The 21456-nt window shown below is 40.5% G+C and overlaps 1 long non-coding RNA gene across 1 annotated transcript; it reads right to left on the reverse strand.

Annotated features, from left to right (window-relative positions):
- Nucleotides 1-16025: 16025 nt before the first annotated feature.
- LOC122876663 lies at nt 16026-21337 on the reverse strand. Its single transcript, XR_006378109.1, has 3 exons — nt 20327-21337; nt 19230-19764; nt 16026-18628 (listed from the first exon to the last, which is right to left on the reverse strand). It is a non-coding gene; the product is annotated as an uncharacterized LOC122876663 (long non-coding RNA).
- Nucleotides 21338-21456: the final 119 nt, after the last annotated feature.

Genomic DNA, 21456 nt, shown 5'->3' on the forward strand with positions numbered 1-21456 from the left:
ACTATACAGAATCATTTTTGGAGAAAGATGTAAAGAACTTCTTTACAATATGTACAGATTTTTGTTTGGCCAAAAAAACTAAAAAAAAAAAGATAATTGTTCATTTAACACCAAAGTTCAAGTAATATCAATACATGGTAACAATAACACCTTGCCCTGTCCTTGCTTTCCAACCCCTTCTGAGCAGCTGGGCAGGCACATGGGCATGGGAGCGTGGCATGAGGAATGACATGTGTAATGGGAAGTGGCGTGACAATTAGGGTGCTTATGTGGTACTGGAGGTGGGCTGGGTGTGGAAGGGCAGCCAGGATCCCTGCTGTACTAAAAACTGGCATGATAGATCTTAAACGCAACAAAATGTAAAACACATCTCTTCCTGTGTGCCTTAACATTTTCTCGGGGAAGACCAACATTTTACAGGGGTTTTGAACAGCTAATGTAAGAGCTTTCAAGTGTAATATGAAAGATGAAGATGTTGCATTATGTTACTTTAACATGTCACATGTTCAATAAAATTTGTTTGTAGGAAAGAATCTGGACATCAGGGACTAAGTACAGTTCACAGCGTCATCATACTGAGGCCCACTGCCAATTACATTGACAGGGACTTACTGCCAAAAAGGACAAGGCAATGATGAATTATGAAAATGATGAAGAGATGGAGGGAGTGAAATCATCAGCAAATAAAAGTTAGAAAAAGCTGAGGCTGAAAAAATCTAAGCATTTTTTTTTTCCCTCAGACGTATAACAGCTCATGGTGGCTCTTTGACCTCAGCAAACTACTTCCCTTTCTTTAATGCAGACAATCCTGATCCTGGGTAGTGACAGCACCCTGACACCCTGTCACCTCCCTGCTCTCTCTCCAAGGAGCTCCTTTGTTGTATGTTTCACATCTCTGAGCCTCCAGAGCTGATGGGAGAACAACTGGCACTGTCCTGTCTGATGCCTCTGTCTGTTCACTCCCCTCCATTTTCAACATTCCATTTGGTTGGCTGCAGATTACAAGTTTAAAAATGGGGGAAAAATCTGAGGGTGTGAAGTAAGAAAGAAGTGAGCTTACCAGACCTATGTAGCCTGCTCCTCATCTTTGCTTGAGGCTAGAATCTCCAGACTACATTAGCTGCTACCAGCATAACATACCCGAATCTCAGGCCAAGCTGTTGGCGGTCGAGTTGCATTGTGGGTAATGTAGGTGCCAGGTTTTGAAAAAGAATGTGTGGAATAAAAAAGCCAATATCCCTGGTTCTGCTGCATTGATTTTGATCCTTTTTTTTATCTCCATAGTGAGTCATCCAATGTTATTGGAGTACAATGCTAAATTGGTGGAGTACTCTTTTAACATAGCAAAAAGAAACTATGTTTACAATGAAAATGGGACCCCTGTAAACTGAATAAGAATATACACATTTCAAAAGCTAAATCCAAGCATGACAGCACAAGCTAGCTGACATGCTCTTAATACCTTCATATGTCCACTAACTCAGGCAGAATGTGCAATACACATCTTGGTAAACCAGCTCTAAAAGTGCATTTCAGCTAGAGTCCTATTTTGTGAACCACAGAAATCTGCCCATCAGTGAAAATATATTATTAAAATATTAGCTGATGAATCTTTGTCCTAAGCATGGTGAACTTGTGTTGATGGTTAAATGTTAAATGTCTTCTTTATAGGTAGTTTTCTGCTGGCACTATATAGCAGTTTAATCTTTGTTAGGACCGTACAGTATGGGGGCCATGCTGTTCTTTAGACAGCAGAGCAGAATGGGAGGCTACGGTAAAGAGGCCTCACTCTAGGGGTCTAGGGTTTTGGCAGCAGAATGTGTTTACATTGTAATTAGGACTTAATTGTCCTAATTAGAATCCCCAAACCCTGATTACTCAAAGCCTTGCAACCTGCTGAGCCAAACAACCTGATTTCGCTTCAGTCGTCAATCTGGACACCCTGCATAATGCTTGTTCCAAGAGCATGGTGTAATATTTATATAATTTTCCAAAAGGCTCGGATGACTATGAAGGGACTACTCAAAACTGCCCAGGGAGCATTGAGAAAAATGGATTTTCCTGGAAATGTGTTTCTTGCCTAAGGCTGTCTATATGTTAGCAGAGGAAAGGCCCGTAGAGACAGAGGGGAAGCCTTTGTCACAAACTGCATCCTACACGAATCCTCTATTGATTTTTATTGAGCAGATTTTATAAGATCAATTTTCATACGATCACGTCACATTTTCCTTTCACCCTCCATCCCATGTCCCCCTTTTTTTCCTTTGTCTGATTCTCCAGTTCAGCCTTCACCAAAATCAATGTCATGGGCATCTGTCCTGGCCTCTGTGGGGAGGGAGGGGGGCAACAAGTGGAACATAAACACACCTGTGTCCCTCACCCTCTCTACCAGCCCTCATGAGGCTGCTGGGCAGAAGGCCCCATCAGCGGTCCATCTGAGCCCTGTAGCCAGCACTGCCAAGCCCAGCTCCCAGTAGAGCACACTGGGCTGACACTCCAAACAGTGTGTGGGGACATTGGACAGGCTGGCCGGCTGGCTGGCTGCTGCTGCTGTGCTGGAGGGAAGCATGGAGCATGTCAAACCACAGCCAGTCTCTCCTGGGGCTCTGTGTGGCTGGACAGGCCTGACGCTCTCAGGCACGCGGGGCTGAATCGATCCACAGCCAAGTCATGAGAGGCCACCACACATCAATGACAGCAGGGAAGGAGCATATCAGAATGTGCTCAGTGCCTTTAAACTGTGATTTTTGACATATTGTACTTCAACGTCAGGCTTCCACTTTCTCAAAGTTTTTCTCACTGTATTTTTTTTTTGTTATTATCTAATCCAGTTTGAAGCTGGGCCAAATTTAGTGAATGTGCATAAGAGACATTACCTATATCTTTAAAGTCGAATTAAAATTTACATTTATTTTTGCTAAGAAATGAGTGTCTGTTTTGACAGTAGTGTGCTTAAAGTACACACACAAAAATGTATTGTAATTTATTAGCAAAAATAATCAAGAAGAAATTCATTTTCTTTTCTTTTTTTCTGCAGTGACAGCGCCCCCCACATTAGTGTTCTTGAAGGGGGCGTGAATATTTGGTACCAACTGATAATATTGGCAGGCCTACTAGTTGTGGTAGTTTGTTTGTTTGGTGAAATATCTGTGTGGGCAGGAACTAAAATAGTGCATAATATAATTTCACAGGGTAACATAGTCTATAGAATGTTGAGGTGACAGGACTGCCGGTTTCTGTAAGTTTTGATAGTTTGGCCATTTGCCAGCACCACAACTGGACCCAGTAAAGAGAGACAACTGACGGCAGGTAGACCCGCCTCCTTTGTATATGCATGTGGGATGAACACAACATTGAGTGTACAGGAGCTGTCAACAGCAGATATAACATGACCGAAAAGTACTGCCTATTGGGAATCAGTGCAGACGTTGTCTTGCTAGTTTCCACTTTCCAGATCTGAGTGGAACACAAACTTAAGCATACAGTGGGTCCTCCCAAATGTCAAATTTTGTAAAGGGACAGACTGCTTAAACTGCTAATGGTATATAACCAACATGATGTGGGCTTGTTGAAAAAAAAAAAACAGTGTGTCTCCTAGCAATGCCAGCCCTCAAATGTTAGTCAAATGCTTCCATGGGAAACTCCCGCCCAGATGATAATGTATATGAAAGCAGTAAAATTGCAGTTTAAATTTCCTTACACTTTTCATGTAAGGAAGTAAAATTTCATTTAAACTTTAATACTTGTACTAAAAAAAACCATCTTTCCTGTTTTGAACCCACCTTCTAACAGGAAGTTGGATCAACCAATTAGCTTGTTTGACACGCAGAACCAATAAGACCCTTCTCTGCATAGATCTGCGGAGACATTTACATGTATCTTTTTCTCAGGTGTGTCTGAGACAGACCACATTTCTTTTTTCGCCTGCAAAAAGCACTAAATCAACACAAGAAAAACATAGGGACAGCCAACAGTGTGTGATCTGTGCTTAGCCCAGACTGCTCACTCACATCATTTAATGAACCAAGTCCTCTCACTAATGAGGCTAGCAAAGGACTCACAGGTCAAGTCCTCTCTCTCTCTCTCTCTCTCTCTCTCTCTCTCTCTCTCTCTCTCTCTCTCTCTCTCTCTCTCTCTCTCACACACATACACACACACACAAACCCACAAACAGACACACACTTCGTCTCCACTCCATACTCATTTTTGAAGCTCTGTATAAAAACGTAGCGGTAAAATTTAGAGGCTCTTAGTTAATTACTAAGGACAGGTCAGAGTCTCTTCATTGGACTTGAGTTCATTAACCTTTCGACGACATCTGGCGATGTCATATGAAAGTGCCTCCTTCATATCGCATTGTTGTGGGAAATCACACCTTTATGACCTCAGGAGATGCCATCTTCCATTTTAGCATGTCAAGGCTAAAATTCTCTGTTATATTTTATGACAAATAATGGGTGCAGGATGATTAGCTGAGTTATTTTTGAAGCTATTGTAAAATAAAAGACAATTCAAATATTAACAACATCATCAGAAATCATTACTCATATACTGTTATGCTGCTTATCAAACTGAATTATAAATTAACTTATGCTTCATGGCTTGGCTAATAACAGAACAGTAAACCTTGGCCTCTCTTGGCTTTTTCTCTAAATATATGATGCTGTGTAGCCTCACTGATGCATGGAGTATGGAAGTGGGTTTGGACAACCAATCAGCATTGGGAGGATTCTGTCTTGACAGGAGATCTCTTTGTAATTTTGAAGATTATTTTGAATATAAGGTAAATAAACAGAGCTGTTACCCTACAGTCTGAGGTAGACATTCTGGTGATGAATCTTATATCTGTGCATCTGAAGGCATCCTTCACTGAGAGGCATACACAAGAAAATAATGCTCACATGCCCACGCACCCACAAAAACACACACACACACACACACACACACACACACACACGCACACACACATACACACAATCAGATTCTACATCTCTGCAGGTGCTGTCATGGGCCCACTCTTCATCCTCCCATCCTTTCCCCAGCTCTCCTCTTCTTCCTTTGTTCCCAGACTGCACACCGACATGTCCAGGTCTCGCCTCTGGGGAGTTTAGCCTGGCAGGAGGCTTGTTTTCAGAGCTTTGCTCTTTTTTCTCTTCTCTTCTTCTCCTTTCTCCTTCCTGGGTTTTTTTCGTCTGTACCGGTGCTGGCTAATTACCGGCACATTCTCCTCCTGCCAACAGTGTGCTGCTGCTGTCGAGCGCCTACCCGCCTCCCACCCTCCCACCACCTCTTCCTCCCCTACTCCTCTGTTTCTCTCTTCCTCATCACTAGGAGAGAGCGGAGAAAGGAGGTGGAGGGGAGGGCCGGGGTACAGATGTGTATTAATGAAGCAGTGAAGGGCAGGGGGTGACTCATAGAGAGGGAAAGAGAGAGGGAGGGAAAGAGGAGCAAGAGGCTATTTGCATGCAGAGACAACGAGATTCACCACTTCTACAATGCCTTTCACGCTCTCTCTCTCTCTCTCTCTCTCTCTCTCTATCTCTCTCTCTATCTATCTATCTATCTATCTGTGTCTCTCTCCCTTCACATCCTCTTCCCATCATCCTGCATTCTCTCACTTTCTAGCTCCCTCCCTCTCCTCTACCTCCTTGCCTCTCTCCTTTGCTCTCCGGCTTGCTGCCACGGCTGATTTGAATAATTCAGCACAAGCCGATATTCTCCAGGGCCCCATTGTCTGTGCGCGGCAGGAGAATGAGAAGGAGAGAGACAGGGAAAGAGAGGGAAAGAAGAGAGAGAGGGGGGGAGTGCAGGGCAGTGTGTGTATGGGTGTGTGGGGGAGGTGGGAGGTCCATCCTGCCTGCTTTCACCTAGCTGTGGCGTAAATCAGCACTAATGAGGTAGAGGAGGAATACCTAGGCCTCGTAACAGACTACAGAAGCCATTGCCATGCAAGTGCACTAATGCACACAGGTAGACACACATTTAGCAGTCTACATGCATACAACACTTCTATAACCTTCACTGCTCTGCTGTGTTTCAGTTATTGACTTGTTGCTAACCCTCACTCCCATGTGTGCTCAACCCGGCACATGTTCAATGTCATCCTGCAGGAGGAGGAATATTGGCAAAGAGAGCAATGGTCTCAACAAACACAAGAAACACAATCAGTGTAACTGATCAATAGCAGCATTGTTAAGGTCAAATGTTTGCAAGTGGTCAGCAGACACTTAAAATTGTTGACGTATTTGCATTAATCACAATAACATCATGCAAAGGGAAATTGAGAAAAATCAAGATGAGACCCACTGGCACTGGCATGAAAAGAAAACACTTACTGCTTTAGTCTGTTGAAATATTGTTAATTCAAGGAGAAAAAAAATCTCCAAAGTGAATACTGTATATAGACAGTGGCTCTATAATCTAAAAGCTATCTTAGAGTTTGCTCGTGGAATGTGTGTCTCCTCTCTGGAGATTTTTCTGATGTAATACTTTTGGCGTGATGTTGTGACCATTTGTAGTTTTTACAGCTGCATGAAGAAGAGTAAGAATTGCATGTTGAATATACTACAAAGGAAGAGAAGAGATTTGTCTGCATATTACAGGCCATGATTTGACTTCTCCACCCTTCCCAGAAATAGATCATCAGCTTCAGATTGAACCCTGAAAGACTGGAGGCCAAACCCAAACTGCTGAGTACACAAGACACAACAGATGCTCTCTCATTCTGTCTCTTTAGTTCTCTTTGACTTTTGCACTTTCTTTTGGTGTCAAACCTCCTTGATCTTCACCTCGCATCTCACCTTCTGTCACACTAACCCCTACTCACTCAGCCCGTCTTCTCACCATCAACCTACTGACTCTTGTAAGGGAGGGGGCGAAAAACCGTCCCGCCCACGGGAACTTCCTCAGACGACAGGCACAACACAAAGACTGGACTCAGATCAGCTGAATGTGACAAAGCTCAAGAGACTGTAGTCTACACTGTAGCTTCTTCACACCCTGCTGGTGATTTGTTCCCATAAGAAAATATGTCAGTAATAGCTACACCTTCATGAATATGGACCAATGTGGAAGCTTTGTACTGTCTACACAGTGACTTCAGTCAAGTACCTCTCTCTTAGGAGATGACATACTAGCCCGTCAGATGTAGGGTTCTTAGTTTCTCAAAAAAAAGAAAGAAAGAAACATAATGTCTAGACATCAAAGGAATGACGCAAATGTTGTGAAAGGGCTTTCTTTTGTGAGTCTTGTGAACTTGCTGTCAGGCATTGGTAAAATGTGCATTTTAAAACGTTTGGGAGTGTAGATTCAAAACTAAGTATTGCACATTATTTCTATCAGCACAGCTTTAGTTCTATATTTGGCTCCTGTGGGTGAAGAATTCAATAAAAAACAATGAGTATGGGGGAGGCATGATCACAAGTTTTTTATATAGAGGAACTGATTCCCTGGGTGCATTTTACAGCTGTAATAATGTAATCTGGGGAACATTTATTGGGTTGTTTATCTGAAATAACAAGCTAACAACGTGTTAGATAGGCTCAATTAACCAGTGAATCACAAAACCAGCATAATGCCGGTGCCTTCTCCTCATTTTCTCTTTTCTCAATATCTGCTTGCTTGCTATCCTCCACCCCCATCTAGTTAAGAAGTCTAAACCATGAGGTGTTTTTTAGCCATCGGGAAAAGGGGAAGAGTTTACCTCACATTATCAAAGTGTCACATGATGAATGAACCCACATGAGTATAATGGTCAAATAATCAGCTTCAGGAATTTGCTCAATGAATCAAACTCTATCCCTAGGATCATTTTACTCAATGAGAGGAAAGACCAGAGAGTAACTTCACTGTTCGCACTCTGGGCCTCTCACTTTGTCTGCGGTCCCCCATCACTTGCCTTGCCAAAAGCACTGACTGGAGGAGGGTGGAATTCCTCCAGGCCAACAGCAAATTTTAGAGAAAGGTCGAGTGAAATAAAAAAAGGGAAAGAAAGGCCAGCAAAGGGAAAGACAGAACTGTCATAAATGTAAATGATGTTATAGCCTGTATGGCAATAACATAATTTACATTTAGCTGGTATCTCATGTTTGCTGTGTGATCAGAATTATGAATTCAGTCATTGTCATGGCCATCAGGGAGTTACATAGATAAAGAAAGAAAGAAAGAAAGAAAGAAAGAAAGAAAGAAAGAAAGAAAGAAAGAAAGAAAGAAAGAAAGAAAGAAAGAAAGAAAGAAAGAAAGAAAGAAAGAAAGAAAGAAAGAAAGAAAGAAAGAAAGAAAGAAAGATAAATAGATATTCAACATCTGTTATGCAGCTGGGAGTATTTCTAAGGGACGCCAGGAGAAAAAGGAATTAAACACATGAAGGAGGAGCTGAGAGAAGGCTGGGAGAGAAGAGAAACACAGGATCCAAAATGGCTGGACTGGATTAAAATGGCAGGAGTAAAAGAACACCTTTCATATTAGCCTGGATGTATATATATGGGAAACAGGCCTGATCTCTCTGCCATAATTAACTTTGAAAGTCAGCATGCAGGTCTAGTTGAGAACTAGACCTGCATGCTGACCTTTATAGTAAAACCTCTTTTTACAATATAGGTGAGGCAACTTACACCTTGAGTAAAGTTTCACCTAACAAATAGTACATTAACAGCATGCCAGGGTTCATGTAACAGCAACATGTAGCTGCTGAATGCAAATTCAAAGTCCTCATCCTTGTCCTGATAACAGCTTCTCAACAGCTGTAAAGTGGCCATGAAAATAGGGCCACACACACACACAGCCCTGAGCTTGGCTGAGCTGCGTCACTCCTACAGGCCCTGACAGTAATCAGGAGGAGAAGTGAATGCTGAGGAAGTGTCAACAGAAACAAACCCTGTGCTTCGTTTAGGCCAGATTGAACTGATAGCTCATTGCCAGTGACATAATTTAGATGAATGGTGGGTCCAATCCATCAGAAGAGTATCGCTGGTGTGAGCGTGAGTGTGAGTGGGGGGAAGAGGAGGGGTGCCACCCTCTCCGTGCCTGGCTGCCAGTAGGGATCCCATTACCCTACACCTGTTAACAACACCAATCCCCTTGTATAGACAGTAAAGTGATCCTTTTATCGAAGGCAGAGGGACGGAAAGGGACAGACGGAGAGAGAATGGGCATGTGAGAGGAAAGAGGAAAAGAGCCGAGAGGAGAGATGAAGCGGAGGAATAAAGAAATGTTTTCTTGTTTGGTTTTAGAGACACTAGCACCCCTGGACATGATGGATGAACCCAGGATCTGGAGAGACAAGTCATGGACAGATGGCTCAGATACACACTCCAATCGCAACGCAGCAGCCTCTAGACTAAAGCAAGAGGGACATCTAGTGGTAGAGAGTTTAACTCCACCACAACTGTATATTACTCTTTCCTTAACTGGTGGAAATTTAATCAAGCAAGTAATTATCAACTTTCAGACCTGTCAAATTTTGAAAATGTTTTATTTATTTACCTCACAGCAAATATAGATTAAACTCTTATAAGGAAACATCTTTGTCACTTTTAAAGATTTCAAATATAAAAAGCTGGCATAATAAAATGTCTAGTGAATTCAGACAATTCATAGTCATTTAGAGAATTCATATAATAAAAACAGATACATTTACATAACATATTGTGTGACAACTATCAGAAAATCTGAATCTGAATTATGGAGTTCTTTATCTGAGCGCTTGAGCACTGGCTGATATTGCTTTTATTTTATGTTAAGCTGATTGAAAAAGTGTGGTTGCTGTTGGAAGGGTAGAGTGTATATGTAATTTTCTTCTGCTAAGGCACTTGTGAGTGATTATTCACAGCAATTAAAGAGCCAAATATGCTTTATGTGACCGCTGTACAGTGGGCTTCATTTGTTGGAATCGGTCCTCAATTTTATAGATTATAGAGTAAAAAAACAAACAAAACATGTGCAACTTTTTGTAGAGAGGGTTTACATGTTAAGTTCATTAGAGGACTCTAGATGTTGATGACTTATGTTTGTAGAAAATCAACACAATTAATCAATCAATAAACAAACAATTAATCAATTTTAATTTAAAAATGCCAATATATGTGCTTTATACGCAACATCTTCAGTTATTATCTTCCATTCTTTTCTCCAAATTCAAAATCAAGACAGAAAAGGAGGTTTTTATGTTGTAATGTGGCACCAGCCAATCACATTCCTCAAGATAGCTTATCTGCATATGCTCTCATTTTGTGCAACAAAGATGAGCACTCTGCCATGAAACATATTGTTATTCAGTGGGATATAGAGGAGAATTGTTATAGCAAGTAAGTGGCCATTATCTGCCACTGAAAGGCAATTTTTATGTTTTTATATAGAGTTTTTTTAGGGGGGTGTACATTATTATCCCGTGATAAATGGCTCGTGCAGAAAAAGAACAACTATTGCTTAAAAGCAACTGCGTCAAGCAGTAGGCTAATTGCCCCTTTTCAGACAGTGAAAATAATAGGTCAAAAATCAAAAGCAGCCCAAAATTTGACTAAATTACCCTCCTATAGGTGGAGAGAGAGTTTATATTCATCACTGAAGTGTCAGAAAAACACAGAGCAGTGACCTGGCAGGTTTTAAGGTAACCATTAACTGTTTGATAGCTTTAGGGGCCAGAAGTATCTGCATGCATTTGTCATTATTATTCAGTTTTCACTGTCAACTTGATTTATTTTGGAGGAAGCAAATAAGGCCTTTTTTATGGGGGATAGCTGTTTTTCAGCTAACTCTTTTCAGCTACAGTGTTACACCAGTTTGTACTGACTTAACAAAGGTGAGGAGAGTTGGAACAGCACATCAAGGCTTTGGGACTGAGGTGTGGACAGACTCCCTTCCTCTGCTTTTGAGAAATAGCTGTGTCTACAGCTTCCCATCTGTCAAACTCATCCTATTGTGAAAGATCTATTCCATATTTCGGCTAATTCAGCTTTGTTTTGGAATAGATTTCGGTCACAAAGCCCCAGATTGTGTTACACAAGCTATAAATACATCTGGAAAAAATTTCTAGAATTGTAACCAGTTACTATCAAAAAAAGAATCTGTACACTGAAACACTTTTTGGGGAGTAATGACCTGGGAGTGAGATCAGAACATGGTTACCACTCTCATCTGTCCATTAAATATGTAGCAACTGCCAGGGGATGGTTAGCTTAGCTTAGCATAAAACTGGAAGTCAGGGGGAAACAGCTCGCCTGCTCCACCCAAGGGTAAAAAAAACTACCTTCCTGCACCTCTAAGATGACAAATTATAACACACTATATCTGTTTGGTTTAATCTGTACAAAAATTGAGGTGTAAAAAAAAAAACGTTGTGGTTTAATCTGATAGTATTATGTGCCGGACTAATATCTTGGTCAGGAGCAGTGACTTCCTGCTAGTTGTTTGGCCAACCTCCAACGACGACAAGACTCCTGGTTTTTGTATGGGCTAAACAGACAAGATATAAGTATATAGTGTATTACATTTTTTTGCTAGTATTTCTATTCCTGTGTACTGACTGAGTTTCCCCTCGGGGATCAATAAAGCATTTCTGATTCTGATAACATGTCAATCAGGACTAGCGAACTTTAGATGTGCTGGTAGGCAGATTTTGTCACCTTTGGACTGAGCCAGACTAGCTGTTTCCCCTTACTCCAAGTCTTTGTGCTAAGCTAAGCTAACTGGCTACTGGCTGTACCATCATATTTAATGGACAAATATGAGAGTGGTATCAATTTTCTCATCTAACTCTTGACAAGAAAGTGAATAAGTGTATTTCCCAAAATGTTAAACTATTCCTTTAACATGGCAAAGTATTAAATAAATGGACTAAAAGCCTTAATGGAGACACAGGATGACAGCAGTTCCCATAGGCCTGGGAAAGTGAGTAGTTCTTAAACTAAATATCATATTCATTAGTAAAGCCATCAGAAATTGTGAACGCTATGATGTGATGCATGTGTAATAGCCTATTAGTGTTAAATACAAACCTGCGGGAACTATAAAAATGTTAAACTATGTGAACCTGTAACCTGTGTAGAAACTCATTCAGGAATGTTTTAGTTTCTAAATGACGTATTTTGTATTTCCACAATGCTAATGACAGTGCAACTAATTCTCTCCATTTCCATCTCATCATTCCAGTATCACTTATCAATGAGTTTGTGTAAATTACAGTGTGTGGGAGCACAAGTGGTGCAGCCCAACTAACAGCATTCATCCACAAAGGAGTTTCTCCTGTCCTCCTCGCCCCTTCCCGTGTCCTCCCCTCTCTCTCCCTCTCCTTTCACTCTCATATTGTGTCTCTAATAAGTCACGTCCATCTAGCAATTATTATGAAATTAAAGCTATTTTCCATGGCTGATGTTTGCCCCGGTAATAACCACGCCGAGATAGACTGCATTCATTTAGCATTTTAGTTCAGCTCAATTCCTGTCGCATTAGCAAGAGGAGCAAAATCAGAGTGTCACTCAGATATTCTGCTTAATGGTTTGGCGATGGCCTAGCCTTTTTTTCTCCTTTTGCTTTCGCGATCCTCCTAACCCTATCTCCCTGCCAATTATGCTGTTTAATCTATATGTAGATAATGGTGTCCAGGACCTCCCTGTTGAAATGTCAGGTGTGAAGAGGTTATTAGCTAACTTTTAATTACTGTCCATCATTCACCAGCCAGCAGGACAGATTGGCCCTCTCCGACTGTCCACTTATCTAGTCTCTGAATGTTGGCTGCAGGCAGGGAAACGAAAGACATTTAGGAAGCACCAGGTCTCTGACTTAATATCACCATTTTCACACTATTAAGAGGACTTAGTGTTTGGGAGAAAGACACGGAAGGGAGGAGGAAATGGTGTGACCAAGTAGATCATGTGTCAAATAGTTTAATGGAAGATGATTTAAAAGTTTAGAAGCAGAAAGAGGAGGACATGAAGCGAGAATCAGCAAAGAAGAAAGTGGTTGTGGGATAACTAAGTATGCAAGTATGCAAGTCATTTTGCATCAACATAAAGCAGAACAAGAATCTGTGCTCTCAGATGTTCCAAAATACTTGAACCACATTATGTTTTGTGGTTCTACAGACATTGAGTCATGTCCGTCCTGGTCTGAAAAACCTGCAGCTGGGTTAAAACAGAGATTGCCCTGTTCATAGAGATTAGCTGGATTTTCCTCTTCTTCAAATGTTTTAAAAGTCTGCAAACCATTTTCGTGAACTCCCCCTGCCCTTGTGTTAAAGCCTCTATTGTACATTTTAAAGACCTGCAACCCCTGACCCAAATTCTGCTGCTCTCCACTTCCATTCCTGCTCTCCAATACTTGTATTGGGGCCCAAAATAATATGAGCGCCGGCCATGAGCTCTGAGGTCTGTCTGTATCTGCTATGAAGCAGACTGCAAGGACTAACTTTATGAAATGTGGAGAAATATGCAACTGTCAAAAATAAGAAAAACATAAAGGAAGTTTTGCTTTGTCACAAATTTAGGAAATGGGGCGTAAAAGGCATCTCGAACAAGTCAAGAAAGCACAGTCAGGTTTTGCTAATAAACTGCAATTTCCGCATTATCACACTTCACATTCTGCAACAAAGTCACACATTTCACATCATAACACCTGCTGGTGTCTACAAGAGACGGCTTACAACTTTTAGTAAAATTTGTGAAATGCAACTCTGGCAATGAGATCTATTGAAGCACTTTTTTGGGGGTCAAGTTTCACTGGAGTTTGTAATGGTGCTTGCAGTTTAGGTGATTGTATGATTTGTCTGGTGCTCTCAATGTCCATTATATTTAGAAATAAAGGATCTCACCACTAAATTACACTGGTTTACGTGTATTTGCAAACATATACCTGCATGGGCAGTATGGACTGTTAAAGCTTGTAAAACACATTTAACAGCTGTGACAACAGAGCAACCCTGAATAAGACTTGTACCCTAAAATTAGAAAACCTCAACATTGTAACCAGATTCACACGTCTTCAAATCGAACTACAAGAAGAGACACACATACACACAAACACGCATACCTGGGGGGAGAGCAATCTATATTCAGCCCTTGATCTGTCTTTGAGCGGATTTACTATTTTAAACTCCGATTACAGCGCCACAGAGAGGAATACTTCCCTAACTCACTTTTTTGTCTCCCCCCTCGCCATCTTTTACAGCTTACAGACAAATTCCGTTGGAGGCAGTGAGCTGTTATTTCAGCAGACATCCTCCCTGTGATGGAGGCTCTGGTTACAGAGAGCTGCTTCTGGATCACACATATAAACACAGACACACACATACACACACATACGCACTATGCACAGACTTTCCTCATTTTACTAAAATGATTGATGACAATTCTGAAACGATGAGATAATTCTGGAATTATTTCTTACCAGCCAGCACTGTTTCTTCTCCACGACTCTCTCTCTCTCTCTGGGCCTCTGTGGCATCCAAGTCCCTGTAAACTCGAGCATTAGTGTGTTTTCAAAGACTAACAAAACTAACCATTCGCTGGAGAACATCATTAAGCCGATTAATGTTTTTAATAAACATACCTGCCTTTGAACTGGAGTTTGTGTGATATTTAAGACTTTAAGTGGAGCCTCACTGTTCTGTGAGGGGTTTTGTGTGTGTTAAGACTCTGCTCTCTGAGCTCTGCGGTGAATTACAGCTGACCCATGAAGACCCCGGGCCCCGCTGCTCCTACCTTTGGAAAACCCTGTCATCTGGATCACATCGGGCTGAAATGGGGGGCAGAGCAGAGCCCCCTCTGTCTGACAAAAGTGAAGGAGGAGGACGATGGAATGAAGGTCCACTGAGGTGTGTGTGTTTGTGTGTGTGTGTGGGTTTCAGTCTGCAACACAACCCCTCGGTCTTTCTGTCTTTCTGTCTCTGTATGAACCTGTATGACATTTTGTTGTATAATAATAATCAGAATTGTTTGTTGTAAATAGATATATAAATATAATATACATATAATAATTGGTCACATTGGTCATGGGTGTCATATACTGGGAGACACTGGTGGTGGACACTGCCGCAGTCTACATAGCCTGCAATCTCTCAGAATACAGAGGTATGACCTTTGACCTTTATATCTCGACCATCAAACTTAGCTAAATTTGATTTGCACCTCTCAATAGGATCATTTCTGACTTTCACAGCATGCAGTGGAAACACAGTCTGATAACAGCATTACACACATCTGTCATACAATGTGTCAGAGAGAAATCTTACACATATCACAGGAAACAAGACATTCCTTCAATCCAGATGACACATTTATAAAACTATGCATGTCTTCTGGGTTGTGATTTCTGTTTAAAGTTGAAAAAGTTGAAAAATGTGCTTACAATAAATTCACTCCCTTAAAGTTGAGACGCTTAAAGAATTTACTGTGCATATTTTACCAGAAAATACACTTTTACAGTGACAGGTGAATCAGAAATGCACTTTACAGTACATAAAGAGTGTATCATCCAAATAAATAGTAGATAAATCATTGAAATCATGAAATCATTGCACCATCACAAACATTTGTCCAGTGGCTGCAAATATGAGCAGAACATCCAATAATCTTGTAGTAGAGTTTACACTGCACCAAAACACATAGCAAATCTGCTAACCTGATGAGTTGCTGCCCCCTGCTGTAACACTGCAATCATGAAAATCTTGAAATCCTCACATCAATGTGTGGCAACATGTAGCAGGACAGCATTGCTATTATAGAGAGTTTAAATAAAATGGATACTGCAGGACTCTGCATGTGCTGAATGTGCTGCGAAAGTAATCATGCTTCAGTATGATTGCAGCAATCAAGAGAGCAAATCATTTATTTAGGATAATGGCACTCCTGGAGTTGGCACTCCAGATCACCATAGAAATAAAATACCTTGTATTTTCCTGGCTGGGTGCACAAAACATGTTCTACTGTACCTTTTGTTGTTGTGGACAATTTAAATACTTGACTGCAACGGATCTTTTGTATTAGACTCCGTAGGTTGCAATTTTTCATTTCAATAGTTGAGAAAAGAGACAATACAATAAAAACATGTTTTATTTATATATGAAAATTGTTTATTACAAACATATGTAGTAAAGACAACTGATGAATTAGCAATAAAGTACAAAAATAGTTGTGTACATTTATTTTATTTTTCTTTACATGCACTTTCACACAGTGTGTTGTTTGAGAGGTTCACGGGTGATATCTGTGTTTTATAGGTATCCTGGTGCTCAGCTAAGCTGAAAGAGTAATTGTGGATACACTTGGTTAAAACTTCTCTAGTGAATATAATCTGCATTGGTATGTTAAATTATTGTTTTGAGAGAAAATCAGGCGGTCACTCATCCAGTTTGCTTACATTTGCACACATATACACATTCTGTACAAACACACACACACTTTTCTGTGCTCTCTCTCACACACACATACACAGACAGGGACATTCAATCACATCAGAAACTCTTCAAAACTTAATTCTGTTAGTACATTCAATAAGTGATGCAACTCCTCAAAATCGGGGTGCTTCACTAATTGTGCCACTCAGCAGAAAGTTAGTGGTTTTAGTTAGTTTTTGTTAGATTATTAGTTTATTAGTAGGTTAGTTTGTTAGTTTGCTGAGAGCTAATAAAGCTCTTTGTTCATTAGTCTCTGTCAATTTAACTTTAGAAGATGTTAGTAGCTTGTTGAGAGAGCAAAACTGTCTAGCTTGCTTGTTTATAAGGACTTCTGTTGAGCATGTCATGACACGGTTAGAGCTGTAGGACTTTAGTAGGACTGCCCATTGCTTAAAAAAAGCATATACTCATGGCACTAGAAGATGTTTTGGATAAAAGCTTTCATGTAATGTCATTAAATAAACATCACTAGTACCACAAGATTAACAATTAAAGATTAACAAAGGGACAGAATCATTTGATTTCAGACATCAGGATTGAAAGAAGATGTTAGTAAGAGCAACAGGTGGACCTTTACGGCCTCACCACTGTTAGTATCAACACCAAAATACGTTAGTAGTGGAGTTGAGGTTTGCTTGGCTTGTGTCTCCTTGTATTACCTATGGTGACAACAAGCCAGGCACTCACCTGCGAAGGCTGACCACACAGTGCACAGGTAGAGACAGAAAGATGGTCACTGAAGATGTGAATTTGGCCTGTGAAGTACAGTTATATCATTTGGAATCAGATTATTGGATTTGTAAGGATTCTTCTAAAGTAGTAGAAGTAGTAGTTGAGTGTGGTCAACCCAGTTTGGTATCAGCAGCTCCTCTTTTCATCTAGTGGTTAATAACATTTCCCTTCCCAAATTCTGAAACCCTTCTTGACTTCACTTTAACAGTTTTCCTTGATTTTTCTTCTTTAATAATCAATCTAAGTTGGCCATTTCTAGAATAAGGATTTCAGGATCATGAGAGAGGAGTGTGTGCATCAGACTGCGGGCATAAAGCAGAGGGTTAGTCGGTGGGTTAGAAAGAACAAGGCCAGCCATCAGCATTCACAGTACAGGTTAGTAATCATCCGACTGTTAGCAGACATTAGTATTGTTAGATATTAGTGAGATACTGTTAGTAGAATCCAGACCTGGGTAAAAAGCTATTTGCACATAATTATTAGCATTTGCTGTAATTTGCTTAAGTATCAGATGATGGGGCTGTAGGCATCATTACAGTTTAATTAATACCAGCAGGCATCATTTAGAAAAGTACACACCATTAATTTCCAGCGACATTCTTGTGATAACCTAAATCACAAGACTCCCCACTTAACTGGTACTTCAATGAGGTCGAAACAAATGCTAAGAATCACTTGTAAATATGTTTTTATCCCTTCTCTGGTACATCCAGTGGCTAAAGGAAGAGCTTCAGGCATTTTAAAACTTTGCAGCTGTGAGAAAATCACAGAAAAGCAGCTAGTAGCTTCAGGATCATAACAAATGTCTGTTTTGTCAGACATGATACACATGCACACATACAGGAAGAAACACACACACAAATAGAGCACATGCACACAAACACATGCACTCACGCAGACACACACACGCCCACGCATTACAGTAAAAATACAGAGTACGTATTGTACGTTAAAAATAGTTGGTAGCAAGACAAACAAAGAACATCGCACATAGTCAATCGCACATTGTCCCATTGGTTAGAAATTAACACACAGGATAGCATCATTAAAACACCACTTGTAGTAAATCTAAAGTGTCTTATACAGGGAGAAGTGCCCAAAGTGTTAGAGTAACCAAGGTAACAGAGAGAAGAGGTCACTGCACACAGCAGCTGAAATAAACAGGCATGAGAGGTTTTCGATGGCTGCAGTTTCAGTGTTTTTGATGAGCCAAAAAAAAACAAATGAGAGTGGGGGTGGATGAAGCTATATTAGTATTACTCACAGCCAGGAGAATACACACATTTGAGAGAGACAGGAAAGAACACTGCAGCAAATTATTTTAGACTCCAAAACACCACCCATGAAATACCTTCCTGCTAAATCTGATCATGCTGACACTGACTGCAAAGCAGTGGTGGCATTTTTCACTGATACACAAAAGCAGCAGAAGTCATCCCTCAGTGGGGAAACACTTGGCCATGGATCCTTTCCTTCTGAAGGTAAACGCAGCAGTAATGGCGTTAATCACTGTAGGAGAAATAACATGGCAGCTGTTACATTCAGAAGGAGATGAAAAGGAAGAAATACAGAAGTGAATGGTGACATGATTTTCAGATTTTTCTGTTTCCTAACACCATGAACACATTCCTGTTGGCCTCTTTTACATGTCATGCTTTTGAAGACATATTTTTGTCTTTATTTAAAATTGTATCTAAAAAGCATGCAAAAAAATTTCCCAGGATAATCCCGCATAATGTTGAATAATGAATCTGAAAAGCTGATTGTGCTAATCTGATTTGGTCATGGTCTCCACTTTCAGGTTGGTTTATCTCCCCTCTTAACAACAATCCTGGAAAGGATAGTAGCATATAGCGGAAAATACAGCAGCGATTTAACACATAACTAATCTCCCATGTTCTATCTGTTCCCCATTTATCTGCACTCTCAGCCAGCACAGAGGCTTGACACACACACACACACACACACACACACACACACACACAGGGCACATCCTGTTTGTGGGCAAAAGCAAATTAGAAAAATTGGCTCTGCAGTTTATATTCATCTAGACCTTTATAACAAGTCACAGTGTAGACTGTAAAGTGAATATAAGGGAAATAAAAGTCACCGTGGTGTAAATCTACTGACAGATCCTGTACCAGTCTGCAAGGCAGCGCAGCAGAGGGTGATGCAGCTCATGAGGTCCAGTGCGAGCCCCGATCTGCTCTTTCATCAGTGTAACTGGAGAGGAACACACAACACAAAGCAGCAGAAAAGTGGGCCGCAACCCAACTGTCCTCCCAAGATACCCCCGGGATTACTTGTTCTTTCATTTAATTGCCTCTCCTTACTGCTTTTTATGTAGACACAAATTAGACTGAAATATACCCACTGCTAAAAGATATGTGACTTGAGATAGGCTTCATTGATATCAGTTATCTAACTAACTGAGTAATTATTACTATTAAATTCACCATCTGATATTGTGCGCCAGGGAAAATGATCCTCCCTCATGATTTTTGATAAAGATAATCCAGCCTGTACACATAACCTGTCCTGCAGTTGGTTCCTATTTGGATCCTCCCAGTGTTCTGACTGGTGACATGTCAACAGCTCTAGATGAATCCAGTGAAAAGTCCCTGCAACACTGACCACATGGTTACCTACAAAATAAAAGCACACTGAATTAGGGTGTGGAAAATTTTACAGCTGATCATAAATATCTATAGCTGATGTTACAGTAGATGATTCACTGTGTGTTGTTTTGTATTTAATGGCCTGCCCTAAACCTAAAGTAATACACACAGTCAGAACTTTAGACCATAGCAAAGGCTTGGGTTAAACAGACATTTATGTTGGCTAAGCAAAAATATGGTCTAGTGGCTGCAGCTCATGCTATAGATACTGTCTATCTGGAGATGAAAGACCATGTAGGCTATACTGTAGCGCCATATTGTATTAAATAACCTTCATTCTAATCTGGCATGTGTCCAACAGAAATAGCTTTTCTATAAATAAGTATATTTTAATATTCATAAACCCTGCAAGGATGTCAGATTGAGGAAAGACATCCTCTACAGACTAGGCCCTCCTCTGCAGAAAATTAAATGAGTCAATGTTTATCTAATCTAACAACAGACAAACCCAATTTAACCAGTTTGATTGGAAAAAATAATAATGTTGAATGTAACCGAATAATAGGAACTATACGGTTTTTTTTCCTACCAGTGATCTCCGGGTTCCACATGCACCTGCCCCGCAGCATCAAACGGTGCGAAAAGATCACTTCTTCTCCTTCTTTGTCCATGTTGAGGGCAAGATGCCTAACCTGCAACTACACGCCGTGTGTGTGTGCAGTGATTACGCCTGCAGTAAAAGGCTGGTCGCCCCCCTGGATCTACACGCTACGCACTAACATGAGCCGCGGCTGAGCGTCGTCTATATGGCTGCCGAGCTGAGACAAGCAGATGTGGGAGTGCCAACAGCAGCTGCGCACTGACGGGACTCCGGTCCGGGGGAAAACAGGATCAAGTGGAGACGGAAGCCCAGGGACAAAGAAAATGGATGGGAGGTATTAAAGAGAACAGCGACGTCTTTGACTAAGCAGGACTGCACAGACCTGAATTAATCAGTGGTCTCGGTCTCCAGCTGCTGCAACAGGTTTATGGTCTTTTGTATGCGCGCCCTTCATCCACCATCTGTGTTTCCTGGGCAACCGAGGACTGCCTGCAGGCACCACCAGCTAATACACAGCAAACACCTCAAGCAGAAACACTACAGTATTCTGCTATAATTTTACTTAAAGGGACATACTGGAACATAACTAACGGTTTATGTGAATTTTAAACTTAATTATGAACCGATTTCTCCACATAGGCTACATGCACAAGCATACACACACACATGTATTCTCTTTTTATGCTAGTCATTTATTTTAACAGCACAAGAATACAAAAATAACGGTGCCAATATGCAGCTGTGCTATGATAATGAATTTAAGATGTTGGTTTACATTAACATCAGTGATTATTATGAACTTATCCTAAAGTTTATCTAATGGTTGAATTATTTAATTTTCAACCATCCATGCCTGATCGTTGATATTGTAATGTACACGCTTAATTTTAGCATTTCATTGTGACTTTTTTTATTGATGTTCCTGTGATATTTCTGTAATTGTGGTTTCATGTTTGTTTTATGTGAAGACCTTTGTAAAGTGATGTTTGACCGTTTTTTATAGAAAAAAGTGAAATAGATTTTTTTAAATAAAGTAATAATAATAATAATAAATATGTTATTTATTGACAGAAAAAGCATTTGTGCTGATTAGATTAAAAATATTGAACATGCAATAC

The sequence above is a fragment of the Siniperca chuatsi genome, linkage group LG5 (assembly GCF_020085105.1).
Source record: "Siniperca chuatsi isolate FFG_IHB_CAS linkage group LG5, ASM2008510v1, whole genome shotgun sequence".
Taxonomy (NCBI): Eukaryota; Metazoa; Chordata; class Actinopteri; order Centrarchiformes; family Sinipercidae; genus Siniperca; species Siniperca chuatsi.